The sequence below is a fragment of the Amblyomma maculatum genome, chromosome 5 (assembly GCF_055883805.1).
Source record: "Amblyomma maculatum isolate TAMU_Amacu chromosome 5, ASM5588380v1, whole genome shotgun sequence".
Classification (NCBI taxonomy): domain Eukaryota; kingdom Metazoa; phylum Arthropoda; class Arachnida; order Ixodida; family Ixodidae; genus Amblyomma; species Amblyomma maculatum.
Genome location: NC_139348.1, coordinates 42,669,556 through 42,686,603, shown reverse-complemented (window position 1 = coordinate 42,686,603; position 17,048 = coordinate 42,669,556). Strand labels below are relative to the sequence as shown.

The 17,048-nt window shown below is 47.4% G+C and overlaps 1 pseudogene; it reads right to left on the bottom strand.

The window, feature by feature from the left end:
- Positions 1–5,652: 5,652 nt before the first annotated feature.
- On the bottom strand, positions 5,653–6,840 carry LOC146188183 (uncharacterized; annotated as a pseudogene).
- Positions 6,841–17,048: the final 10,208 nt, after the last annotated feature.

Here is a 17,048-nt window from a genome sequence, read left to right as displayed (position 1 = left end):
GAGTACCGACGCTTGAGGGAAGGCCAAACCATTCACTCGTCGCATCTGCCGTGCTTCGGCTGCAGTCCGTGGGTCCATGCAGTGGTGTTGGAAAAGGAATGAACATGATGCAGAAGGTTGCAATGAAATGTAAGGCCACTGCACCGCGCACACATCTGTGCATGTGGGTGGGTAATGGTCCAGAACAGAAAAGCTGTCATTCGTAAAATTGATACAAAAGCTACTCTTGCAACGTAGAGGTCAGGAAATGCAGGCTAACCGAACCTATCTGAAAATGCATTTCTACAGAGCGTGAAATAACAGCCACTAAACTAACAATATTCCTCAAGAGCACTGAACAGCTGAAGCAATGAAGCTTGCCGCATAATAAAACATTTTTCACTTTAACATTGTCCCGTTAAAAGTAACGCGACACCACGCAAAACTAGCCGTTCGCAAAACCGCAGCCTGGCTTCACCGCGGCCGGCCAGCACGCCATGTTGGCCTGCCTTTCATACGCGACTTTGTGAAGCGCAGACCACCGCGCTGAGCTAAACTGCCCGAAATGCCTCGCAGTTTTACAAGAATGAAACATTTGTCACCTTGCGGTTGTCCTGTAAAACGCGACACCACGCAAAACTAGCCGTTCGCAAAACCTCACGCCATGTCACATGTCGTCGCGGCCGGCGAGCCATTTTGGCGAGTGCCTTGTCATGCCTGTTGGCTGCCCTTCACGTGCGACTTTGTGAAGCGTAGACCGCCGTACTGAGCTAAACTGCCTGAAATACTGCGTAGTTTGACAAGAAAGTCAAGAATGAAACGTTTCTCCTCTGCTAAACGCTACACTTAGCAAAACTAGCCGCTCGGCAAACGGCGTCAGCATGGCCGCATCGGCCGGCGAACACGCCAATTTGGAGCAAAAGCTTGCCTTGGTGCCTTCACATGCCACTTTGTCAAGCGTGACGAGCTAAACTGTTCGAAATGACGCTGTTTCCCGGGAACGGTTGGGAACCGCCACAGTTACGGCGTAACGAACTGCGCCTGAACAGCCGGCGCGCCTGTTCACGAGCTGCGAAACTTATTGGCACCGGCCGGCATGGTCAGCATAAACTTCTTGAAATGCAGCGTAGTTAAGCAAAAAACGTTGCTCACCTTGCCGTCGTTTCAAACCGCTGTCGTTCCGCGCAGCAGCCCACGAGAGGTCTGTGCCGTACAAGCGCGGCGAGGCACAATCACCCAAACGCTCCCTTCGACAACTTCTTGTCGTCTGCTGGTCTGCTCCGACGGGCTACCGCTGCAGCGAGTGCCATCGCGCGCGCGTCCGCGCATGCGCATATTGGTGCCGCCATCCATCACTCGGCGGCAGCGCAAAAAGTCGCGCGTCATTTCCTGGGGCCAGTTTTCGCCGAGTGACCGCTCTTTACCAATCTCTTTCTCTATGGGCGGGCTACCGCTGCAGCGAGTGCCGTCGCGCGCGCGTCCGCGCATGCGCACGTTGGTGCCGCCATCCATCAATCGGCGGCCGCGCAGAAAGTTGCGCGTCATTTCCTGGGGCCAGTTTTCGCCGAGTGACCGCTCTTTACCAATCTCTCTCTCTATGGGAACTGCTCCTACGGCGCCCATGATGCACACGACCGTTCGCTTGCGAAGCCGGAAGTGGAATCCCTCGGCCACGCTACCGACAGGCGATTGTGCCACCCACTATACTAACGAGGAGAAGTGCTAGAGAAGCAGTTGCTTTTTTTTCTTTATTGCAGATTTAGACGTTGAAATCAAGAGGCTACAAGAAATAAAACATGCTGGCCATGCTTTGGCTAACACGACTAACATTTTTTGAGTGACATCAGTTCATCAAGTGCAGATTACCATTGTGGTGGATCAGGCAGTGCGCTGTATACATTTCTCAAGCGCACAACGCCCTCAATGAAATGTTCGCGAACCGGGCGAACAACCAAATCCGCGTGTTCAAACTGCATTCGAGTTTTCCACACAGCGTGGAGGCCCAGGAGCATAATTAGGTCATGCGGTATTTCATCTGAGTTATCCACAGGCAAGAACCGGATGCCGTATGGATCCAGGGGTAACTGTTTTTTTAATGTTCGTTAAAGGACATCTCAAAAAAAGATCGGGTCCCAGCAGTCGATGAATACGTGTTCTATTGTTTCCGGTTTCTTGCATAAAAGGCAGTCGGTGTTCCAGGGAATGAAGAATCCTTTATCTTGAATCCACTTCTTAACTGGGAGGGTGTTGGTATGGAGCTTGAAAAAAAAACGGTTTGGCTGATGGTAGTGTAAGCATTTTCTTCACTCTTTTTAGGACATCCTGTCCGGGGCCTCCGCGCTGTGTAGAACGGTACAAAGGAACAGGCAACATGGCGTCTACAAGGTCCCTATAGAGGTTTTCTCCTAGTAACAGTGGACAGGTACTGCTGGGAAAAACGTACATTCAAAAGCCTGTACGACAAAACTACTTCACGCAGGTACCCAGTCACACCTCCGCACATATTCTGAACAGTCGAAACGACGTATCCAGGAAGAAATCTACCCAGCCTTACTTGCATAACTGAGCAGAGAAAGGTATAATTTTGATCGCGCAAAAAAACAAAGCGTGACACGATTTGTCGCAAAAACAAGTGAGCTAAGCCAAGGCCACCTTTCTTGACATGCAAAAACAAATTAGTTCGACTGGATCGCTCCCAAGTCAAGGCCCAGATAAACATAGAAAATACCCGGTGTATCTTTGAATGCTCACTCTTGCAGCACACAACACATTCATGACGTACCAAATTTTTGATACCAGAAAAAGATTGCAGACAGTGGCTTTTGAAATATGGAAAGTTGCTTGTCTTGCCACCCGTCAGCCTTTTCGTTTGCTCTCAATGCCTGATCTGCAAAGTATGGTTCAGGCTCGTGGTAATTTCCGAGAGGCACCCCTAGGTACTGCGTTGGTAAGGTTAACCAGGTCAGCCGGCAAAACGTTTCTGGTGTGTCTACCCAATCACCGTGCCAGAAGCCGTGATTCTTATCCCAGTTTATCTGGGCTCCAGTCGTATCACAAAACTTATCGACCACATTAGTTGTCACTGTAATACTTTCTTTGTCTGCGCAAAACACCGCGATGTCCTCCGCATACGCCAGAATTTTAACTTCTGCTTCCTGCAGCTTATATCCTGTAATGCACACATTATGTTCAATGACCAAAAAGAGTGGTTCAAGATAAGCGACAAACAGCAGTGGTGATAGCAGGCATCCCTGTCTCACCGACGACAGCACGCACAAGCTATCAATGAGCTCGCCGTTAACAATAATATGCGTTGTGCATTTGTTGTAAGCCATCTTGACACCTTCCGTAATGACACAGCCCACGTTCGTGTGTTCAAGTATGCAGAGCAATGCCTTGTGCGATACACGATCGAAGGCTTTTGCAAGGTCAAGCTGCATCATCGCGACATGACCGCCAAGTGCGTCACAACACTCGAGCACGCTTCGAGCCCCGTGAACAATTGTCGCGATACTGCGGCCTTTAATGCCACAAGTCTGGTATGGCCCAACCAAGTTTTTAATAACGCCTTGCAGTCGCCTTGAAATAACTTTGGTGAATATTTTATAATCGACATTAGCAAGACTTATTGGGTGATATGACCCTGGCAACAAACGTTGCTGAGCATCATCGCTCTTTGGGATTAGCACAGTATGTGAAGTTGTGAATGATAAAGGCAGTCTTTTTCGGTCATAGGCTTCGTTAATGACATGATAAAGAAATTGGGCTAGCTCAGAGCAGAATGTTTTATAGAAAATGGCAGCTAAGCCATCAGGCCCAAGTGATTTATTGCACATTCTATCTCACTTGGTGTAATTGATTGTTCTAGTTGTGTATTCCCTTCTTCATCAAGCTTTGGCATCAGTGGGAGGAATTCCTTTAGGAACCCATCTTTATGGTCCAGTGGATGACTTAGAGTTTCTTTAAGGTGCTTGGCAATCCCTTGCTTAATTTCATTTCTGTCCGAAGTAATATAGTCACCTACAGCTAGCTGGCGGATTTCCTTTTGACATGCGTATCTCTTTTCGTCTGAAAGAGCACGTTTGGTTGCCATTTCATCCGCCCAAAGCTTCTCTGACGTTGGTCTCACTACTGCCGCTTTGTATTTCTCCGTATCTATCCTTTCAAGCTCTTTATTTCGTTAACGTACAGACCAGGTTCGGCATTCTCCATGCTAACCAAAATTTCAGTTGATGGCGAAGGTTTGTTTCTGCTTCTTTCTGCTCGCGTCGGATGACACTACTTCTTTCAATAGCCCTTGTTTTTACTTTCTGCTTACCCTCTTTGTGCTGATAGCGCCTGTGCCGCGTGTCATGTGTCTGCGTTATCGGATGCCTGTGTGTGAGTGCTTGCTATATAAAGAGGCTATTTGCGTGAAATAAAGCGTTCTTGTTATCGTGCCGGCATCGGGGCCAGCCTCAGTTCCTTCCTGCCCGCTGCCCGGCCGCGCTCGCCGTCCGGCAAGGCACCAAACGCTACACGGCCGCACTCGGCGTCCGGCAAGGGACAAACGCTACACTCCTCCTAACGAATGAATGGCGTAGCTTACTGGCTCGCCTGTAGTCACATTTTTCAGTTTTTTCGTTACTGTGTCGACGAAAGCTTCATCATCAAACAGCTGCGCATTCATTTTCTACAAGTCCCAGCTAAAGGTTCGTTTGCTCTGAGTCTTACCAAAAGTGGCAGTTACCAAGCAGTGATCTCTATATGCGACGGGTCTCACTTCGTAGTCACTACACCAGGGTACCAATTCCGCAGAGACATACGATCTGTCTAGCCTTGCATGGCTGTCTCGCTGGAAGTGGGTATACTGCGGACGAGTACCGCTGGCGAAAACGCTACCAATATCTTCAAGGTCATATTCATGCATCAACGTGTTCAATAATTCTGCACTCTTGTCGCGGACACGCGAACTTTTTGCGCGGTCGTCAACATTGCACACACAATTAAAATCGCCCAGCAGTATCACCACTTTCTGACAGTTTATATACGCCTGAAAGCGTTTAAAGAGGGATCGCCGCTCCATGTCAATATTCGGTGCATATACACAGATAACGCGGCACTCCAATTCGCCAAAGACTACATCAGCAACTAAGAGGCGCCCACTGTCACATGAAAACACTGACTGCACGGTGATGCCGAAGCTTTTCCGTATAAATATGGCGCAACCACCTGATCCACCAATCGCGTGAGATATACAAACATCAAAATGAGCTTGAAAATTGGACACCATTCGATCTGTGAGCACCTGGCTCTCAATTTTTGTCTCTTGAACTCCCACTATATGCAAGTCATTATCTAACAGAAAGAGACTCATCTGACATTGCCGTCTTCTTGCTCCGAGGCCCTGTATGATTAACGTGGCTACCCGCTGCGCTCTTTCGATACTAACCGCATTGGCTACACGTTATAATGGTGCCCGTTACAAAAGCCAGAGGGTGTGTGCTCCTGATACTGTAATGATAAGCACGTCGACGGGCAGCAAAAAATAAAATAAACCCGACCATACAAAAACGACAATAAAAGTAACCTTGACGCCTCTTTCCTTGCACAAATACAAACAACGAACCGCTTAGGGTGACAGCCATGGCGTTTACGGAAACCCCCCAACCACCTGAGCTATACAGACCACGTTTACGGAGGCGGTTTGCCCGCCTGCCGAGCCTCGACCGGTATTTTCAGTCGCGGCTTCAAGGTATGCCTGCGCATACTTGTGGCTTTGGTAGGTGGCTCGTCTCGGCCCTCACCATCCTCCTGCGTCTCAACGCTGAGGGTCTTGTCGTGTGGTCGTTTCCCCACCAGCGGGCAGGCTGAACTGGTAATGGTTTCCATAACCTCAGGTTCTGAAGTGCCGGGAGGCGGCTCAGAATCAACTGAGGTTTTTAACTCTGCACTCGGAACGGTTGAAGAGTCCTCTGAAGGAGGTCGTTGGTGCTCTGCTGCGACCGCTTCAGCTCCGGGCGGCTCCTGCTGCGGCAGTGGTACCGCTGCCTTTCCGGTACCCTCCGCTGTTACACATGCCGCCGATGCTGCCTCCTCCATGTCCACCTCGTCCATGAGCAGATTTCAGGCGTCTTCGCTGGTTGTCGTACCTGCTACGTTTGCATATGTCCGCTCGCACTGGCTGCTCTCATGACCAAATCGTCGGCACGCACTGCACTTGGGAATGCGACAGTCACGACAAATGTGGCCCGTTCCATGGCACCGAAGGCAGAGCGGAGTTCTGCCTGGTACTACCACGAGGGCCAACTCGCCGGCGACGCTCACCTGGTGTGGCAGGTCGTCGAGCTTTACATCCGGCTTCAACTTCAAGGTGACCAGTCTTGTCGTTGAACCCTTATCAGCCAGGCCATGCACACGCCAACGCTCTCGGCCGGCGTCTGTGACCTTCTAGAATGGCGCGAAGGCAAGCCGTACGTCTTCGTCGGGAATGCTGTGCAGCAGCCAATGTACTTTCATGCGAACGTCCTGGTTGTTAGGGTCAATCACGATACATCGCCACTTTTTCATTGGAAGCTCACTCTTCTTGATTATCTTTTTCACTGCTTCTTCGTCCTTGAAAGTCACCGCCCACACATGGCTCATGCGGTAGGCTCCTAGGGAAATCACATCCGACAGGAGCGATAACTCGGCGAGAGCGTCGCGGAATTCTTCCGCCCTGTACGGGCGGGCCCTGACATCACGGTGTAGCAAGACTGTATTCAAAACTAAACGCCCTGTTGGCAAACTAGGCAAAACAACTTGATACTCGTTATCCAAGGCAGTATTCCTGTTACCGCGGCCCTGCTGGACCGCTGAAGCCGCCCCTGAGGAGCCCTGCATCCTGCGTTCATTCACTAGCGTGGCCAGAAGCAGAATCCCACTATACTAACGAGGAGAAGTGCTAGAGAAGCAGTTGCCATTCTTATCAATACGTGAAGAGGAAATCACGCGTTAATGTGCGCCCTTGCAGAAAGCGCAAAACTAATAAGGAACGGTTCACTCATAGCGTATGTGCACTGAGATTAGTGACAAAAGAAAAAAATCTACTCCCCGTCGGGGAATCTGACCCCGGTCTCCCGCGTGACAGGCGGGGATACTGGCCACTATACTAACGAGGATTTTTTTTCTTCTTTATTTCCGGACAATGCACTGTTTACAAGAGATAAAACACGCCAACCTGTCTTCAGTTGGCGAGACCAAATTAAAATTTCTTCAGGCACACTAACTCATCAAATACATCGATCCACTCAGGAGGTTCGGGTAATGCCTGGTACACTTCTCTCATGTATGCCATACTCTGAATGAAATTTTCGTGTACAGAGAGAACATTTGGATCTGCGTGACGCACTGCCATTCTTGTTTGCCACAGACTGTGAAGGCCTAGGAGCACAAGCATGTCATAGGGAATTTCATCACTTTTCACTGGGAGAAACCGGATGCCGTAGGGTGTAATGGGCAGCTGTTTCTTTAGAGTTCTTTGCAATATGTCCCAATGGAAGACAGCGTCCCAGCACTCGATGAAAGCGTGTTCAATTGTTTCCGCTTTTTTGCACAATAGACAATTAATTGTCCATGGAACGAATATGCCCTTCTGGTGTAGCCATGCTTTTACGGGGAGGGTGTTCGTGTGTAACTTAAAAAAGAAGGATTTAATGTGAGGTCTAACTGGCATTCTTTTCAACACATCGCTTCCTGGGCCTTCACAGTAAATTACTCTGTACAATGAAGCTGCTGGTAGGTTTTCCAGCAAGTCAGCATACAATTTCTTTTTTGTAACAGAAACCAGGTAATTTAATGAGAACCGAGCATGCAGCATACGGAAAGAAACCACAACTTCATGAAAGTAGCCAGTCACGCTACGGCACCTTATATCACTGGTTGTAACTATGAATTCAGGCAGCGCTCTCGCGAGTCGAACTTGCATAAATGTGCGCAAAAAACTGTCCCTTTGATCCCGTGGAAAAAAGAAACGTGACACAATCTGCCTAATAAACAAATGAGATAGGCCCAGGCCTCCATCGCGGACTGAGCGGAAAAGATTAGTCCGACTGACTCTCTCCCAAGTTGAGCCCCATATAAATACAGCAAAAACTCGGTGCATTTTCTGTACATTTGCACGGCTCATACACAGCACCTGCAACACGTACCATACTTTAGCTATCAAAAACAAACATTGAAAGGCCATGACACTGCCAATTTCCCATCTTCTCCCTCATTCTATCTGTTGCCTCACTCCAGTACTCTGCGGGATTCTGATAGTGCTCGAGTGGTACACCAAGATACGTCGTTGGTGTGGTTATCCAATTCATACATGCAAACCTATCTAGCTTAATGTCTCAGTTGCCATGCCATATACCAACACTTTTTTTCCAGTTCAACTCTGAACCAGTGAGCTTACAGAACTTCTTAGCAAGATTGACGGCCCCTAACACACTCTGGCCACTTTGACAGAATATGGCTGTGTCTTCAGCGTACGCCAGTAATTTTACCTCTGTAGAGTGTACCTTAAAACCTATTATTGCTGTTTGACGAATCACTGCTAAACAAAAAGATTCGACATAAATAGCGAACAATAGGGGTGACAGTGGGCATCCTTGTCTTACAGAAGATCGTATAGGCACTCTCTCTGTAAGAGATTTATTTATTATGAGCTGTGCTGCACAATCTCTGTAGGCCATCATTACGCCATCTAAAATGGTGCTGCCAACATTCACATGCCTTAATATGCTGAACAGAATCTCATGTGAAACCCTATCAAATGCTTTCGCCAGGTCGAGTTGCAGCATGGCAACTTGACCTTCCATGTCATCGCAGCACTCTAACATTTTTGGCGATGTGCCTATTGGTAAGGATTGTCTTTGATACCGCACGTCTGATGCGGCCCGACAAGGTGTTTAATCACGCTTTGCACCCTCTTCGCCAACACCTTCATAAATACTTTGTAATCAGTATTTGTAAGGATGATAGGCCTTTACGATGTTACTGACAGTAGCTTTTCACGGTCATTCGTTTTTGGGATCAGAACGATATGGGCTGCTCTAAAGGGTGGCACCTGACTTTTATTATATGCCTCATTGAACACGCGGTGCAGTATACATGCCAGCTCATTGGCGAAAGCCTTGTAAAATGCGGCTCCAAGTCCGTCTGGTCCCGGTGACTTGCCTGCAGGCATTTCCTCGATAGCAGTCTCAATTTCGCGCACGCTTATCGCTTCCTCCAGGCGTTCTTTGTTGTGATCTTCTATCTTTGGCATATCGGACATAAACTCCGTCATGAAATCGTCACTGACTCGGGTAACGTTGCTAAATAACTCGCTATAATAATCCACGAAAGCTTGCTCTATCAATTTTTGTTCACCCGTCACCTCGTTTTGATAGCGGATCTGTCTGATTTCGTTTTTTGATGCATGCCTTTTCTCGTCGCTTAGAGATCGTTTATTTGGTGCTTCCCCAAGCCATAAGCGTTCGCTCCGCGCTCGAATCAGAGCTGCCCTGTATTTTTCGTTGTCTATAACCTCCAGTTCACTTTTGGTTCTTCTTATTTCGGATGCCACTTTTTCCGGTTCGGAACTCACTGTGTATACCAAAAAGTCAAGCCGGCATTGGAGTTCTTTTTCTTTCTTCATTTCATTTCGACGCTTGATGCTCCCTCTTTCAATCGCAGCCATTTTGAGTTCAGTTTTAAATTCCTCCCAGGCAAATCCGTAATTTTCTGGCTCATTATTCATTAGCCACCCCAGTTTTTCCTAGACTTCGTTAACAAAAGCTTCATCATCGAGTAGTTGAGCGTTGAACTTCCACAGGTTCCAGTTGAATCGCCGCTGCTTTGGCTTATTGCCAATGGTGAAACTCACAAGGCAATGATCGCAGAATGAAACAGGTATAACCATATAACTATTGCAGTGTGGCACCAACGGAAGCGATAAGTAAACTCTGTCAAGCCTTGCTTGACTATTTCGCTGGGTGTGCGTAAATTGTGGCCGCCCAGCGATCGTTATCGTGCGACCTAATTCTTCCATGTTATAGTCAGCCACTAAGGATAGGAGCAAGTCAGCGTTTCGGTCACTTGTATATACCAGTTTAGACCAATCTTCGGCACAACAAACACAGTTAAAATCTCCAAGCAAAATAACGTACCTGTCACATTGCATATATTGCTTAAGGTCTTCAAAAAAATAACATCGCTCACATACACTGTTGGGAGCATAGACACAAATCAAGCGCCACCCTTTTTCAGCTATCGAAAAATCCAAGACGATAAAGCGTCCCGTTTCAGACACAGTAATCATTTCCTCTAAAATTCCAACACTTTTACGTATCAACACAACACAGCCAGCAGATTTTCCGACGGCATGACATACACAGATGTTGTAATTGGTTTTAAAAGGCGACACCATACGATCGGTCTGCTCTTGCTTTTCCACCTTTGTCTCTTGTACCGCAATTAAGTCAAGCTCTTTTTCCATGCAAAGGCGGCTAAGCTGATATTGCCTTCGCCTCGTTGACAAGCCCGTGACATTATTTGTCGCTACATTTATCGAGTAATTGAAGTTGTTCGCCATTTTAAAGCATGCTTATAGAATCGTGTGATGTCATTACACACATGACTGCCACAACCACATCGTGCGTGTAGTAAAAACTCAAGGCATGGTACGAAAAAAGAACGTCCAGCAAAGTCCTCAACTGTACCTTGAAGGTGCATCTCGAAGTTTGCTTGAATCCTTCCATTTTAACTCAGGAGCGGTTAGGCGCCTTCGACGGCACCGATTCTGTACACTAAATGGGCGTCGTCGCTGGTCTTCGGTCCTTCGGGATGTTCGGTTTTCGGCGTAATGTCGCCCGACGTCTCCCCGTTGTTTTTGCCGGGGGTTCATCATTAGCCGGTTGGCCTTGCTGTCCATCTTGGATATCCGCCTCTTCATGCGTCCTTTTTGTGACAGTACCACTTGGGCCTGGCTCGTTTGAATCCATTGCGCCGTCATCGCTTGCCTCAATTTCATTGCCTATTGAAGGTGATGATCCTTCATCGCTCTCAGAGTGTGTTGAAGGCGGCTCCAGTTTAGAAGTCGGGGCACCCGGAGAATTACTGGGCTTAACTTCGTGCTGTACTCCACACTTTTGCTCTTGAGGCTTCGCATCTTCATTATTCGGTCCTGCTCCTTTAGAGGTTTCCTCGACGTCTGCTTCGTCCATGAGCAGGTCAGTGACATCATCCTTTGATACTTTATGTGTTACAGAAGCGTACGTCTTCACGCACTGTTCCTCTTTGTGTCCATAACGATGACAAAGAGCGCAGCGCGGAACACGACACTCGTGTCGGATGTGGCCCGTATTGCGACAGCGCAGTCATAACGGGGCCCTGCCCGGCACCACAACCAGAGCAAGTTCACCTGCAATACGGAGCTGATGTGGTAGGTCGTCCTTCGTCACACCTGTCTTCAAAATAATAGTCACCAGGTGCGTCAAGGATGCTTTGTCGTGCACGCCTTGAACACGCCAACGTTCCCGGGACACTTCCGTCACTTTGCCATGCGGCAAAAAAACCGCTCGTATGTCATCGTCCGGCACGTTGTGAAGCATCCAATGTAACTTTATGTGCAGAACTTGATTGGCAGGATCTACCACAAGGCAGCGGCGTTCTTTCACTGTCACCTCCTTCCTAGACAAGCTCCTTTTCACACCATCTTCATTTCTGAAGGTCACAGCCCATACATGACTCATCTCGTACGCCCCCAGGGCGATAACTTCAGACAGCAAGCCCAGGCCCGCCAATGCATCACGGAAGTTTTCAACTCGGTATGGCCTTGCCCGCACATCGGCATGCAAAAAAATGTTATTCAAAACAACTCGCCCTGTTGGTAGCTGAGGCAGGAGCACTTGGTATTCCGATTCATCAGTCAAACATGCTGTTACCGCGGCCCTGGTGGGCCGCTGAAGCCGCTCCTACGGAGCTCCTGCTGAACACGTCCGCTCGCTAGCGCGGCCGGAAGTGGAATCCCACTATACTAACGATGAGAAGTGCTAGAGAAGCAGTTGCCACTCTTATCAACACGTGAGGAGGAAATCACGCGTTAATGTGCGCGTTTGCAGGAAGCGCAAAACTAATAAGGAACGGTTCACTCATAGCGTATGCGCACTGAGATTTGTGACAAAAAAAACATCTGCTCCCCATTGGGGAATCTGACCCCGGTCTCCCGTGTGACAGGTGGGGATACTGGCCACTATATATATATTTTTTATTGCCTGCTAGACATACATCGCTAAACAACAAAAGTGAAAGAACACTTGAGAAGAATGTACATAGCGTCGGTATGGGCTAAAACATCCAGCCAAACCTTGACTGATGTAAAGGGGCTAAAACCTCTTCATGTGCATAAGGGGCTCAATCCTCGATAACCATTCGGGCACCGGGTACACATTCTTGTGGGTTGCCACGAACGCCGCAACGGATTCGCAGAAGTACTGGCCTTGCATCAATGTCGGCGTGTCGCGCTGCCATGCAGGCTTTCCATATACAGTGCAATCCCATCAGCATTACTGCGTCGAAAGGGACGCCTTCATCATTTTCCACAGCTAGGAAACGAATTCCTCGGGGGTCTAGTGGCAGGTCTTTTTTCAGTGTTCTTTGCAGTATGTCCCAAAAGAACACGCCACCCAAACACTCAAAGAAGACGTGCTCGACGGTTTCGGGCTTTCTGCATACAAAAACAGTGCCCACCCCAGGGAACGTACAGTCCTTTTTCCTCCATTTAGGTTTTTACCTCTAAGGTTCCGGTGTGCAGCCTAAAGAAAAAGGACTTTGCGCCTGGAGCCACATGCATTCTCTTTACGCGCTTTCAAACGTCGCTATCGGGATTGGCACTGTACATGGTGCGATACAGTGGTACAGGAAAAACTACGTCTGCAAGGTCCTTGTACAACTTTTTGCGCTTTAATACAGCTAAATAATCGCGTGAGAATCGCGCACTTAAGAAATTACAGGTCGCCACGACCTCCTTGAGAAAACCAACAACACGTGCTGTTACGTATTCGGTAGAAACAACAAACCTAATCTAATCTGTAACACAAGGCGTAAAAAAGGGTCCTTCGCGTCTCGAAGGGAGCAGAAACGATGAACTATCTGCCGCAGGTATAAATGCGACAAGCCAAGGCCTCCATTACCAACACTACGGAAGAGGTTTGTACGGCTTGTCCTCTCCCATACCGACCCCCACACAAAGACAGCGAATATGCGGTGAAACATTTGCACATTAGCGCGCGAGCAGTGCAGAGCACTTAGCACATACCACAATTTACTAACAAAAAACACATTGCACACAGTGCTGCGTGCGAACATGGACAAGTCCCAACCTTTCACCCTATCCGTCCTATCACGCATTTCCCCAACTTGATTCCGCCAGTAGGGCTCACTGTCGCCGTAAAACTCTAACGGAGCGCCTAGGTACTTCGCGGGTGTACTAAGCCATTGCATGTTGGCGAAAGTACCAGGGGTCTCTGGCCAAGTACCATGTCAAAATCCAAGGCACTTAGCCCAATTGACAGCACTTCCGCTGGCAGCACAGACACGCTTCACAGTATCCACAGTTTTCAAAATGCTCTCATAGTCAACGCAGAAAACCGCAACGTCGTCGGCATATGCAAGGAGTTTGACCTCGGCTTGCTGTAGTTTGAAGCCTTTGATATAGCAAGTCCCGATGATACTGAGGCAAAGGGGTTCTATGTACATATCAAAGAGTAGGGGCGAGAGGGGGCAACCCTGGCGCACAGATTGTTGCACCTCGATGCGCGCTCCCATCGACTTGTTGATTATTAGCCGCGTCGTGCAACCACTGTACGCCATTTTGAAATCTTCTGTGTTGACTGTTCCGACGTTTACATGTTGCAAAATGGTAAACAGAATTTAATGTGGCACTCGGTCGAACGCTTTCTCCAAATCGAGCTGGAGCATTGCGACGCGCATGTGTAGAGCATCGCAGCAATCCAGCACGCACCTCGCCGTGTGGATATTTGTGACTATTGATCGGTCTCTGATACCGCACGTCTGATGTGGTCAAACTATATCCTTCATAACCGTTTGAAGTCTTTTAGCGAGTACTTTCATGTATATCTTATAATCAACATTGGTTAAGCTAATAGGACGATAGGCAGTTACTTGCCTTAATGCGGCTCGATCATCTGTTTTGGGGATCAGAACTGTATGAGTGGACAGGAATGAAGGCAGTAGACGCTTTCGTTCGTAAGCATAATCTAAAACTCGAACCAATATAGGCGCTAGTTCCTGCTTAAAAGCTTTGTAAAAATCAGCGCTTAATCCATCTGGCCCCGGGGATTTTCCTCGTGTTAAGTCGTCAATTGCCAACTCTATTTCATCGGCTGTAATCGTGCGCTCTAACATCTCTTTTGAGTTGTCATCAATTCTGGACATCAAATTACTAACGAGGAGAAGTGCTAGACAAGCAGTTGCCACCCTTATCAATACGTGAGGAGGAAATCACGCGTTAATGTGCGCCCTTGCAGAAAGCGCAAAACTAATAAGGAACGGTTCACTCATAGAGTATGCGCACTGAGATTTTACAAAACAAAAAAAATCTGCTCCCCATTGGGGAATCTGACCCCGGTCTCCCGCGTGACAGGCGGGGATACTGGCCACTATGGATGGATGGATGGAATATAGGAGCGTCCCCTTTGAAACGGGGTGGTAGCAGTAGCTATCATGCTCATTTTTCTCCCTATATCTTAATTATTGATTTAGAATGGGTAACTGAACCACCATTTTATTTATTAAATTTTGTTCCTACATTACTAACATTATGTCACTTCTCTGCTTTTAAGCCACCAATCTTCCAGTCGTTTTTTGCTAGTTTCCACCGCCGGTTTATTCACCCGGCCACTGTTATCTCTAAACCCCAGAGCTTCAGGAACAGTGATAGCGCCTGCACCAATTTCCGGATGAATACCATTACATTCGAGTATAATTTTGTCAATTGTTTCACTGGAGTTTTCACATACAGCACATGTGTCATCTCCATTGTTAAATTTCTTTTTGTAGCTGCGTGTTCTAAGGCACCCTGATCTAGCTTCAAAAAGTAGGGCACTGCCTCTTTAGTTATCAAAGAAATCTTCCTTCCTGATCTGCATTTTCCACTTTCGGTATAATTCCACACTCTATTTCTTTTCCATCAAATTTATCCAATTTTTACTTTCTATGTTTTTCATCTGTTGCTTAATGCTCTTTATTTCTCCGTCCTTGTTACTAGCATACTTACTAGTTAGTTTGCTAGTTCTATTCCTTCATTGTGAGTCAACGCGTTTTAGGTACAGATATTTAAGTACTTTAGCTGCCCATCTGTTACTGTCCAATTTCCTCAGAAGTTCCTCGTATAATATTTTACTCTGCGCTTCCCGTACTTCGAAAGATGCCCAGCCCATATCTCCCTGTACCGCCTCATTTGTAGTTTCGCCGTGGGCATCTAGTGCTAATCGTCCAACGGATCTCTGATTTGTTTCTAATGTCGACTGTGCCTCTGATTTTAGGCACAAAACCGCATTTCCGAAAGTAAGTCCGGGCACCATAATTCCTTTCCAAATACCCCTCAAAACCTCATACCTATTGTATCCCCAAAATGCCTTATGCTTCATTATCCCGGCATTCCTTCGCCCTTTGGCCTTAAGTGATTGCTCATGCTTTCAAATGTATGCCAATCCTTCGTTTACCCATACTCCCAGATATTTATATTCTGCTACTCTAGGTATTTCAAGGCCTTGTATTTTAAGACCCTGATCAGTTGTGCCGTTGAAAATCATTAGACCCGACTTAACTGCGCTGAAACTGAAGCCTATAGCGTCCCCTTCGTCTCCGCAATACTTAACTAGAGTTAGCAATTCTTCCAGACTCTCAGCTAGCAGCACAATATCGTCTGCGTACGTCAAACCGGGGAGGGGCTGCTCTACCGCCTTTCCACCTAATCTATATGACAGGTTAAAACCTAGGCCACTGCCTTGTATCCTCCGTTCCAGGTTTACCATATAAAGCATGAACAGCAGCGGTGATAGAGGACAGCCTTGTCTTAAGCCTTTGCATACTTTGACATCCTCCGTACTTCTTATCCCTTCCCACGTAATTTCTACTTTGTTATCGCGGTATATTTCCTGTAGGAACTCTATTATCGCATAACCGATACCTTTTTTTTTTAATATGTTCCACAGGAGTGCCCTGTTTACGTTGTCGTACGCCCCGTTTATGTCCAGGAAGGCCAAATACAAAGTTCTATTTTCCGCTCTAGATATTTCGATGCATTCGGTAAGCACGAACAGGCTATCATCTAAGCGCCTACCATTTCTAAAGCCGTTCTGAAGTTCTCCGAGTATCTTGTTACTTTCAACCCATGCTTGCACCTTTAATTTCACCGCCTGCATGGCTAACCTGTACATAACAGATGTTATGGTAATCGGCCTGTAGGATTTTATGTGCATCCTGTCTCCTTTCCCTTTATAAATCAAATTCATTTTACTCTGCCGTCAGCTGTCCGGAATTTGCTTATTCATTATGACTGTTTGCAGAGCTTTAAATAACGTTTCCTTACTTTTTGGACGGAGTTCATTATTCCGCTTGATTAACTATACTAACGAGGAGAATTGCTAGAGAAGCAGTTTCCGCTCTTCTCAAGACCTGAGGAGAAAATCAGGCAATAATGTGCGTCCCTGCAGTAAGCGCAAAACTAATAAGGAACGGTTTACTAATAGCGCATGCGCACTGAGATTTGTGACAGAAGAAAAAAATCGACTCCCCGTCGGGGAATCTGACCCCGGTCTCCCGTGTGACAGGCGGGGATACAGGCCACTATATATATATATTTTTTATTGCCTGCTAGGCATACATCGCTACACAACAAAAGTGAACGAACACTTGAGGAGAATGTACATAGCGTCGCTATGGGCTAAAACTTGCAGCCAAACCTTGACTGATGTAAAGGGGCTAAAACCTCTTCATGTGCATAAGGGGCTCAATTCTCGATACCCATTCGGGCACCGGGTGCACATTCTTGTGGG